Genomic DNA, 10,060 nt, shown 5'->3' with positions numbered 1-10,060 from the left:
TTCCTTGTCCTAAATTCTGGAAAAGTCTACCCGTGTTCTCTTGGCTGAGGCTGACAAGTGATCAATTGCTGCAGTAACAGTGATTTGTGGAGAAGACACTTCAACATATCACTTTTAATATAGTAAAAAATGACAGAGGGTTAGCAAACTTGATAATTTTTTTTTTTTTGTGAAGAGTGAATTATTCGACCTGTAACACACCGATTTGATTTGAAGTCATTTGGCTTTTTGTTCTTCATTTTATACCAGCAGCCTGAAACCGTGTCCTGCATTCAGAGTGAAAGGTATTCTTTTAAGAGCCACTCAGTCTGTAATGCATTCTGTTAGATTAGCCTGTCAGGTGTAATGTAATTGACTGTGGAGATTAAAAAGAAGATATCACAGAGCATTATTGATTCAAACATGTGGAAGGTCACATGTACCACAGTTTATCAGCATCTCAGCAGCCAGCTTGGGAAGGGAGACTTTTTACGAAAATCCTCTGGAAGTAAGGAGGGGGGGATTAAAAGGTTGCTTCTGGTGAATTGTGTTCAAGTTTTCAAGTTTGTGTCTCTACTTATTCTCCACCTCATTCTGATTCTAAACTGAACAAAGGGTGTCTTGAAAAATTCATGATCCACAATTCAGCTTAAAGTTCACTGATAAACTGCTAAAATCTATCCAATGAAATTGGTGTAAAAATGTGTTTGCATTTAATTAGAGTAGATATTTTTGTATTATTTCTGTACATGAAACCAGCTTATAGATGGTTAACACTTAAATCCCTAGGGATGAATTTATTTTTGCTTCATTCATTTTGCTTTTTGAAGCATTTGGATTTGTTACAAAATGAACAGTACTCTCTCAGCCTAATGCTATATTCTTGTGTAAAACCACCTTTGCTCAATTTGACTAATTATTTTGGAGCTCGATATGGGTTTGCTTAAGTGTTACCGATGCAGAAGTACTGGGAAATAAAATAAACAAAGCAGTAGATGAATGTAAATTAAAGGGAGAAAAAAGAACTTTAGTAACTCTGCTTACTGAGAAGATATTTGTCTTTTATTTTGCTGCCTCCAACATTGCATATGCAAATTATTCTCCATGTTTTCCTCTTTGGATAAATGTCCAAAAGGGTTGCCAAATTGTTTAGAATATTACCGCAGACCATTGAAGCGGGTATCTCCTCTTTTTAAGTTGCTTATGCCGCCTAACTTCTGTGATCCTCTTTTGAAATGCATGGTGAACAGGAGTCCTTCCACTGGAACAGTTTGAGTCTTCTACACATTAAAGTACAAAAGGCTACCACATAAGCAGACCTCTCAACTTTTATCAAAAGTTAAGAGTGAGATTATGCTAATTCTGGGGGCGGGGCTTGTTTGGGGGCGGGGCTAACTGGACCCTGGAACAGCCGGTGGAGTTATTCACCGAATCATTACACTGTTACACATTAATCTATGGGTTTGTTTATCATTGTAGATCTATAACCTGATTGGTGAATCAGGCTGAGTTTCATCAAGTCTTTATGGTCAACAATTTCCCCTCAGCAGCAACACTGAAGCACACAGAGGTTCCCGCTGCGTCTTTATGCACGATCCAGCTGCTGATGTCTCCCTCTTTTCAGCTCAATGCAATTCTAGACTGTTACAGTTTATAACCAGCCCGTTGCCAAAAAAACGCATCCCCTGCTGTTTCATAGAAATATACACTTGTAGTTGATGTAACATTTTCTACGTGTTTACAGATGTGTTCTGAACTACTAGTGTGAATTTCAGGTGTGTGGGACAATTTTTAGATTAAATACATAGGGGGATGCGTTTTTGGCAGCCCCATTGCCAAAAAACGCATCCCCTGCTATCTCAGAGGAGTTGACACTTGTATGACTGTATTCCTGTATATCCATCTGTAATTAAAGGACAAGGTTCAGCAAATGCAAATTCTGCCCTGGAAAACAATGCGCAATTGTCGCTCTATGATCTGAAGCCCCATTTGGAGCTTTTAAACAGGCTTTTGAAAAACTTTGATAATTTACTGCTGTAATATTATAGATTTTTCAGAATAAAAAGCTAGCAGATGTGCACAATCAAAACATAACAGAAATACAATTATAGAGCATTCAGTATTGTAAGAAAGCCCACACTGTTTCTGGGTAAATAGATTATTGTATGAGTTAAGTTCTATTCCATTTTATGCCTCTTTCCTTGTAAGTTTGAAATGTCCCATGCTCCTGAATGCACCATAGCTTTCTGACGCTCACAAATGCATCCCACTGGTCTATGAATGCTGTGTCTGCACGTTTGATCTTCCGCTTAAGAAAAAGCTTTTCAGTTTCAAAACTCACGTCGGCTCTCACGGTTTATTGTTGTGTGTGAATGACAGAGACCACAACAAATAAATCAGCCGTACCTCGGATAAAAACTTTGGATTTAATGTTGTTCATAACACCCGTACTTTTGTAAACGAATCTGCCAAATACACACAGTTTTTTTCACACTAGAAGTACATTTAAACGTTTTTATATAATTAATATAATAATAAGTCGCTCCATTGGTCGTATTTTAATTCGTTTTCCGTCGATATTCATTTGTACAGAGCGAGGCGCGCTCCCGCGACAGGGGACGCATATCTCGGCAGGCATGCACACCGGCTCACTTTCACCACTGGTTAAGACTAAAATTATTCATAACTCTGATTACTCTTCCTGCTGCTCTGTTAACACGAACTGCAGCAGGAATTACTGATGGCCATAAGTTGTGAAAGAAGCCGAAACAGCTCAGCAGAAGGCAAAGTTTTGTCGTCCACAGCCCAGATGGACTTTGTGATTTTTATGCGTGAGAAATGCCATGTTTGCGTGTGAAATGCCATGTGTTGCGTGTGAGCGTGTGAAGTTAGTGAAATGTGTGTGTCACACGGTCAATGCGTGAGAGTTGAGAGCTATGCACATAAGTCTTAAAGTCCCAGTGTGTAAAATTATCACACTGCCATACCATCTAGTGGTGTGCTAAATGAACAACAAATGACTTCACCTTAATAGCTACTACGGAAGCCTCTGAGTATAATAAGTTTGACAATGTAAACATGTCCTCCATGTACTAGCTACTGCTAATAGCTACGGCCTTGTTGTGAAATGGTTTGTGGCACCGTTGCAAAGTCCTCTTGTTTTTTTTTTTTTTCTAAAGTCACTTGTAAATTCCGTCAGTCGCAGTTGTTTGGGCTTGTTTCTAAATGTGCAGTCGCTTATTTAGAATCTAAAATAAGCGACTATAAACACCAGTAAAGAGACTTAGCCGGACTGCTGTACTACAGACAGTGAACAGGCCGGCCGATGTCCCTCCGCGTACTGTTCATATATACCCTTCATCCCTCTTTCGCTCTTTTTCCTCAGGTATTACTTTTTCTTGATTACTTTCACTTCCCTCTTGCTGGGCAAAGAGTATGGGTTGTCCTCCATTTCAACAGAAAACAGCAAATAGAATAATCTACGGTCGCCTTTCCTTATTTTATACATCTTCCACTGACAGAATGTATGGAAGTAAATATGTGCCATCAGAATTTGAATAAAAAATACCTCTGAAATTTGAATGTTGTATATTAGTGCTTACTTTTTCAGTATTAAAATAAATTCAGAATATATTTTTAACCTAAAAAAAAATTCAATGTCATTATTATTGCAGTAAAAAAAATTCGGTGTAATTTTTTTTACATGGTTGCAATTTTCAGTTATTAAAAAAAATTCACATTCCTATTTCAAAGTGATAAAATTTTCAATATACATATTTTTCAGAGTTTAAATTTTCAGTGTTAAAAATTTCAGCATATAAAAAAATTCAACTTTTCAAAATTCAAATGCAACATTTTCGTTGTCCTCCAATTCAACTTGCTCAAATTCGCCGTCTCAAATTCACCGTCTAAAAATTCGCTGTCTCAAATTCAGCGTCTAAAAATTCGCTGTAAAAATGGCCAAGGTTACTTCAGGTCACCTAATCACGTGACACAACCGTCACATTGAAGAAGTACCAGTATCACCCAGGCTGGCGACCATGGAGGCGAACTCAAACCCAACGGTGAGTTTAATACTTTCATATTTCTGTAGTATATTTTATTTTGCGCATGAAGTTTGATACATTATCTTAAAGCCTGATTTAAAATACTGGTTTGGGCCGTTGTTAATCTTACACCGTGTAGAACCGGCATATTACTTCTCGCTACCTCCTAGCACCCCCCCCCCCCCCCCCACCCAATTTCCCCCGTTTTATTTCAAAAAGAAATACCACTTGCGCCAAGTCTAGAATCTTTAAAGAGAACTGGGTGGTGACTTTCTGGGTTGTTTGTATGTTTTAGGTGAGACTGAGACAGGCAGTCTTAGTAAAGTCGTAATTTTTCAGGAGATGCTAACGCTAATGTAGTAAGCTAATATGGCTGCCTTGTGTGCTTCAAAGATACAGACGTGAGAAGGAAGACACACATCCCAGGCTGAACAGTGTCAGTGAGGATGAATGCTAGCATTTTTTTTTTAAATTAAGAGGGAAACTGAAGAAATTATACTGTCTCTTTATTCTTTAAAACTTATGTTGCTGTAGTTTTAGCTTATCTAGTGAAATAGAATGACACTTTCCATCTGCTAGATCAGGGATCTGCAACCTGTAGTTCTGGACTACAGGTTCCCACGGGGGCCATGGACTACTGGCCCCCGTGGTAAATTTGATCTGGAACCAGCATTCACATACATATTTGCACATAACTTTATTTCTTGCTGTCTGAGAAATTTTGAACATTATATCAGGTGTAATGATCAGTTAATCAGTATTTGAGTAGACTTTTTACCAAATACTTTCTATCACTACACCGGCCATCCCACCATTATGAAAGAAGGGTGACATGGGCCGTAGCATGCGTCCATATTTTAATTTCTGAAAGGTGGCAACCCAACCCACAGAGTTTTCCCAAGTAAAAGTGATCATTCTCATGAAGTGTAAATTTCTTTTTAACTAATCGTTTTTCAACTGCTACTTTGTCTTTCATATATTTTTCGTATATATTCTGCTTCTCTTATCTGACAAATGTTGATATACAATATTATTTTACATTCTTTTTACTTTGCGGTATAAAACCTCGTTCTGTTACCTAGCAACACTATAAACAAACCCCTTTGTTTATTTCAGTTGATTTTAACTTATTTTCAAGAAAATATATGCTTGTAAGTACATCTGTTAACTTATTTTAGATTAAATGTAATAATTGAATTTATATTACTGTGATTTCTCAATACTGACCAACTGATATCAAAATACTTTTTTATTTTACGGACATTTTTTTTTACATGTTTTTTTCTTTTTTCTCTATTCAAGGAACTTTTGCTGGATCATATTTTTGATAGGCTCCGTGATCGTTTGGAGCATGTTCTGGAACGGATGCCCCTGGATCTGGATTTCCTAGACTTTATCTGCACTCAAGAATTAGCATTTCAGGATATCTGAAACAGTTCATTGCAAATGGTAATGTTACCAGTGTCTGATTGGAGATTTTCAGATTACTTTTCAATGAAGCATCCCTGTAGAATTTTTTTCTTAGTTGCTTGCAGTGGTACCTCACAATTCAGTATTAATCTTAGCTCAAAATTCTAACAGTTGAATTGCATGCATGTTTGTGTGTTCTCTCTGTGTAGTCTAGCTCTATCCCAACATGTGGCTCCAGTTACTTTTGTCTTTGGAACATACAAAGTTATCCATATGTTGCAGATATATGGTAAATTGATTTGAAAGTGTGATTGTGGCTTTGCTCTCTTTCAAAGCCACACCACCTGAACTGAAAGAGTTGATGAAATTCTGGACCGGTTGGGAAAATCTTCCATCAAGTCTGTCGGTGGAGATTGTTCATGGGAACTACCCAACAGCTGCCACATGCTACGAAACACTAAAACTTCCCTGTCATTACAAGAATTACAAGTCATTCAGTGAGGACTTCTTAGCATGCATTTCCTCTACACAATCTGGATTTGGCTTGATCTGAGTGATCGACTTGTTAAAAAAAAAAAAAAAATCTACACTTAAGCTGTAGTAGTTCTTTGTGAAGCAGCTTTGTTTAAGCAGAACAGTTCTGTTGAAATATTTACTCAATTCAGTTTTCTGATTTTTGTCAGATCACAAGTTCAATACATATGTTTTAATGTAATAATTTAAACTCAGAGTGACAACATTGCTGTTACTCCACTTCCTGTAGTTATGTCAAGTTCAAATTCAAATGTTCAGAGTAGATATTTAATTTAAGTCTAAGTCAGTACTGTTTGTACAGGCAGTTTAAATATTAAAGTGAAATTGTTTTTTATGCAAAATTGAATGTCATTTATTGAATGTACTTAGTACTTGAATGTTCATATGCTTCAAGTATGAGAAAATAAATTATATAAGACAAACCTTTTTCTGATTCTTTTAATGCAAGAAATGTGAAGTCCTACAACAATGTACCTAATGGGTTTCTATAGAGTAACAAAAAAAAATACAAATTTAGAACATTTTAGTTCTTTAACATGTTTACCATAAGAGCACTAAAATTCACCTCTGTGGTAACATGATCAGCATTTTGCTTTACATTTCATAAATGGTGAATTTTTAAACTGGTATGGAAGCGATTAATAGCGTGCACACTCTGAGCAGGATCCTGCACAGAAGAAGACGTCAGTCTGATCCTGTAGCTGTGGCGGCGATCATAACTCTCTGGATCGAAGCTGAAGTTGGCTTACGATTGTAGCTTATGATTCGGGAAATGGCTAAAAGGCAATTATAACGGAGGCTCAGATGTATTTGCTGAACATTTTATTTTCAGATTTTTATTGAACAATACAATAGCTGAATAACGGCAAAGGGCTGTTTAGAACCGAGCAATCAAAATCAACAGAAGCCAAGATAGTGGCAAAAAGACAAAACTAGATCCTGTTAAGTATTCTTCAAAATAAATCATGCTTTGCATTTATTTTGTCATTTTTTGCAATTATGTACAAGTTAAACTTCAGTGAATAATAATAACCAAGTAAATTATGCTTACCATATTTAACATATGATTGTATATAAGTAACTAATCATAACCGTGATGTGTTTTTCCTGTAAGATAACTTTCACACAGTAAAAAACTGCTCACAAAACTGAACTGCAGCAATATAAATGTCACATCCAAAAGACAGTGATGTGGATTTTGGGTTTACTGCATTTCTTAAAGCTGCCATTTGTTCGTCAGTCAGTTGCAAATTAGAGTTTGGTACTGTGACATTTGACTCCTCGTGAAGAGGAAGCCCGCTGTCCTCCCATTCGATTTCGGGAATCTGTACACCCTGGAAAACACAAAGAAGGGATCAAGACAACTCAAAATTTACTTAAGATATTACAAATTAGGTGAATGGTAGTAGACATGCTACACATTAAATTGTCCAATTAAAACGTACCTCTGTCAAGGCACCATGAGGTTCAGGAATTGGATTATGTGTATGACCAAGAACCCAGAGCTGGTTAGGTGTCATGTTGCTTTCAGTCCGAAGTGGGTGATTGTCCCAGCCACTGCGGAAAGTATCCAAATCTTGCAGACGTGGCAGGAAGACATAGTGGCAACAGAAGAGTTGGGCTTCATTGGAAATGTCCAGGTATCCCTCTTCTTCTAGGTAGTGCAGCACATCATAATAGATGCACGTCACAGCCGTCCACAGATCTCTCCACAGTCGCTCAATCCTTCAATTATGGAGTAATAAACGGTTCAAATCTTGTCATATTGAAGACCACACAAAGCTAATGTTACTATAAACATTGCAAAGCATCACATTGAAACTTGTCATTTGTACAAACCTTTGATTGTGCACACTCTTCCCAGATATGAAACTGCTTCTTCCTGTTCCACGAATCATAAACACAAGTCGTGCCACGTCCACATTTTCCACCCCTTGATCGGCACGTACCCTAAAATAAGTGTGTAACGTATTTATAAGTTGCTTATAATTACAACATTTATGACAAATTTTGGCATAGCTCAAACAGTCTTTGTAACCAAAAATATACACAATAGCGGGGGATTTTCATTGTACCTGAGTTTTCAGAAGATGAACATTGAACCCAATATTGCATATAATAAAACAAAAACTTTGATCACTTTCCATGTAAATTTTGAAAATATTTCTCCTTACACAGGGACAATCTTTTTTTGTGTAGCACATTTCATTTTAATGTGCTTTGACAAAACAGATGCATTACAATGCAGTACCTAGTGGTAAGTTACTGAAATACAATACAACAGTACATAGGGTTTTAATTATTACTTAAAGTTTAAATTCATGGAATATATTCCACAGATTACAAGCATAATGAATGAAAGCTGTTCCCTTTTGGTTCTAACTCTTGATTACAGAGTCCTAGTGGATTCAGAAATGTATTTTTGCCCTATACATCTTAGAGATTTATAATCGAACAGCAACATTTCAAAATTGGCTCTATAACAGAAAGCAAGCCAGTGTACTAATCTTAAGTGTGAGAACCAACTGCAGCTACAGGGACTCTCACTGCAAAAAGTGAAAAATCTTAACGAGAATCTGGAATAGTTTTTTGCACAAATGTCTTAGGACATTTGACACAAGACAAAACTAACTTACAAGTAAATTTTCAGCAAGCTCCTTTTAAGTCTAAAAGTTCTTAATATTGATGAAAAAGTAATAGCTATAAGCGATATAATCTGACAGTGGAACTATATATTACTCCAAAATTCTAAGTTATAACATTGGAAAATGTCTTGTAGTCCATGGCCCCCGTGGGAACCTGTAGTCCAGAACTACAGGTTGCAGATCCCTGATCTAGCAGATGGAAAGTGTCATTCTATTTCACTAGATAAGCTAAAACTACAGCAACATAAGTTTTAAAGAATAAAGAGACAGTATAATTTCTTCAGTTTCCCTCTTAATTTAAAAAAAAAATGCTAGCATTCATCCTCACTGACACTGTTCAGCCTGGGATGTGTGTCTTCCTTCTCACGTCTGTATCTTTGAAGCACACAAGGCAGCCATATTAGCTTACTACATTAGCGTTAGCATCTCCTGAAAAATTACGACTTTACTAAGACTGCCTGTCTCAGTCTCACCTAAAACATACAAACAACCCAGAAAGTCACCACCCAGTTCTCTTTAAAGATTCTAGACTTGGCGCAAGTGGTATTTCTTTTGAAATAAAACGGGGGAAATTGGGTGGGGGAGGGGGGGGGGTGCTAGGAGGTAGCGAGAAGTAATATGCCGGTTCTACACGGTGTAAGATTAACAACGGCCCAAACCAGTATTTTAAATCAGGCTTTAAGATAATGTATCAAACTTCATGCGCAAAATAAAATATACTACAGAAATATGAAAGTATTAAACTCACCGTTGGGTTTGAGTTCGCCTCCATGGTCGCCAGCCTGGGTGATACTGGTACTTCTTCAATGTGACGGTTGTGTCACGTGATTAGGTGACCTGAAGTAACCTTGGCCATTTTTACAGCGAATTTTTAGACGCTGAATTTGAGACAGCGAATTTTTAGACGGTGAATTTGAGACGGCGAATTTGAGCAAGTTGAATTGGAGGACAACGAAAATGTTGCATTTGAATTTTGAAAAGTTGAATTTTTTTATATGCTGAATTTTTTAACACTGAAAATTTAAACTGTGAAAAATATGTATATTGAAAATTTGATCACTTTGAAATAGGAATGTGAATTTTTTTAATAACTGAAAATTGCAACCATGTAAAAAAAAATTACACCAATTTTTTTTTTACTGCAAAAATAATGACATTGAATTTTTTTTAGGTTAAAAATATATTCTGAATTTATTTTAATACTGAAAAAGTAAGCACTAATATACAACATTCAAATTTCAGAGGTATTTTTTATTCAAATTCTGATGGCACATATTTACTTCCATAAGAATGTCTTCATTTATAACACAGATAGGGAAATCGCATATGGCTGACAAGTTTGTCCCCTTTTGGCTTCTGAAATCAGAATAGTCACACAACATGGCGCCTCCCAGTAGGTGCACTGACACCTATGTATTTATAAACTACTATTTCTAAGTTATGAGA

At 36.5% G+C, this 10,060-nt stretch overlaps 2 long non-coding RNA genes across 2 annotated transcripts; one reads left to right on the top strand and one right to left on the bottom strand.

The window, feature by feature from the left end:
- Window positions 1-3,803: 3,803 nt before the first annotated feature.
- Window positions 3,804-6,304, top strand: LOC118565643. The gene is made up of 3 exons (XR_004932493.1): window positions 3,804-4,043; window positions 5,328-5,474; window positions 5,771-6,304. It is a non-coding gene; the product is annotated as an uncharacterized LOC118565643 (long non-coding RNA).
- A 470-nt stretch (window positions 6,305-6,774) lies between these two features.
- On the bottom strand, window positions 6,775-8,132 carry LOC118565036. The gene is made up of 3 exons (XR_004932130.1): window positions 7,809-8,132; window positions 7,415-7,694; window positions 6,775-7,303 (listed from the first exon to the last, which is right to left on the bottom strand). It is a non-coding gene; the product is annotated as an uncharacterized LOC118565036 (long non-coding RNA).
- Between the last annotated feature and the right edge of the window lie 1,928 nt (window positions 8,133-10,060).

The sequence above is a fragment of the Fundulus heteroclitus genome, chromosome 2 (genome assembly GCF_011125445.2).
Source record: "Fundulus heteroclitus isolate FHET01 chromosome 2, MU-UCD_Fhet_4.1, whole genome shotgun sequence".
In the NCBI taxonomy this organism is placed as follows: Eukaryota; Metazoa; Chordata; class Actinopteri; order Cyprinodontiformes; family Fundulidae; genus Fundulus; species Fundulus heteroclitus.
Note: the sequence above shows the minus strand (reverse complement) of the source record. Positions and strands in the feature narration are given on the sequence as shown.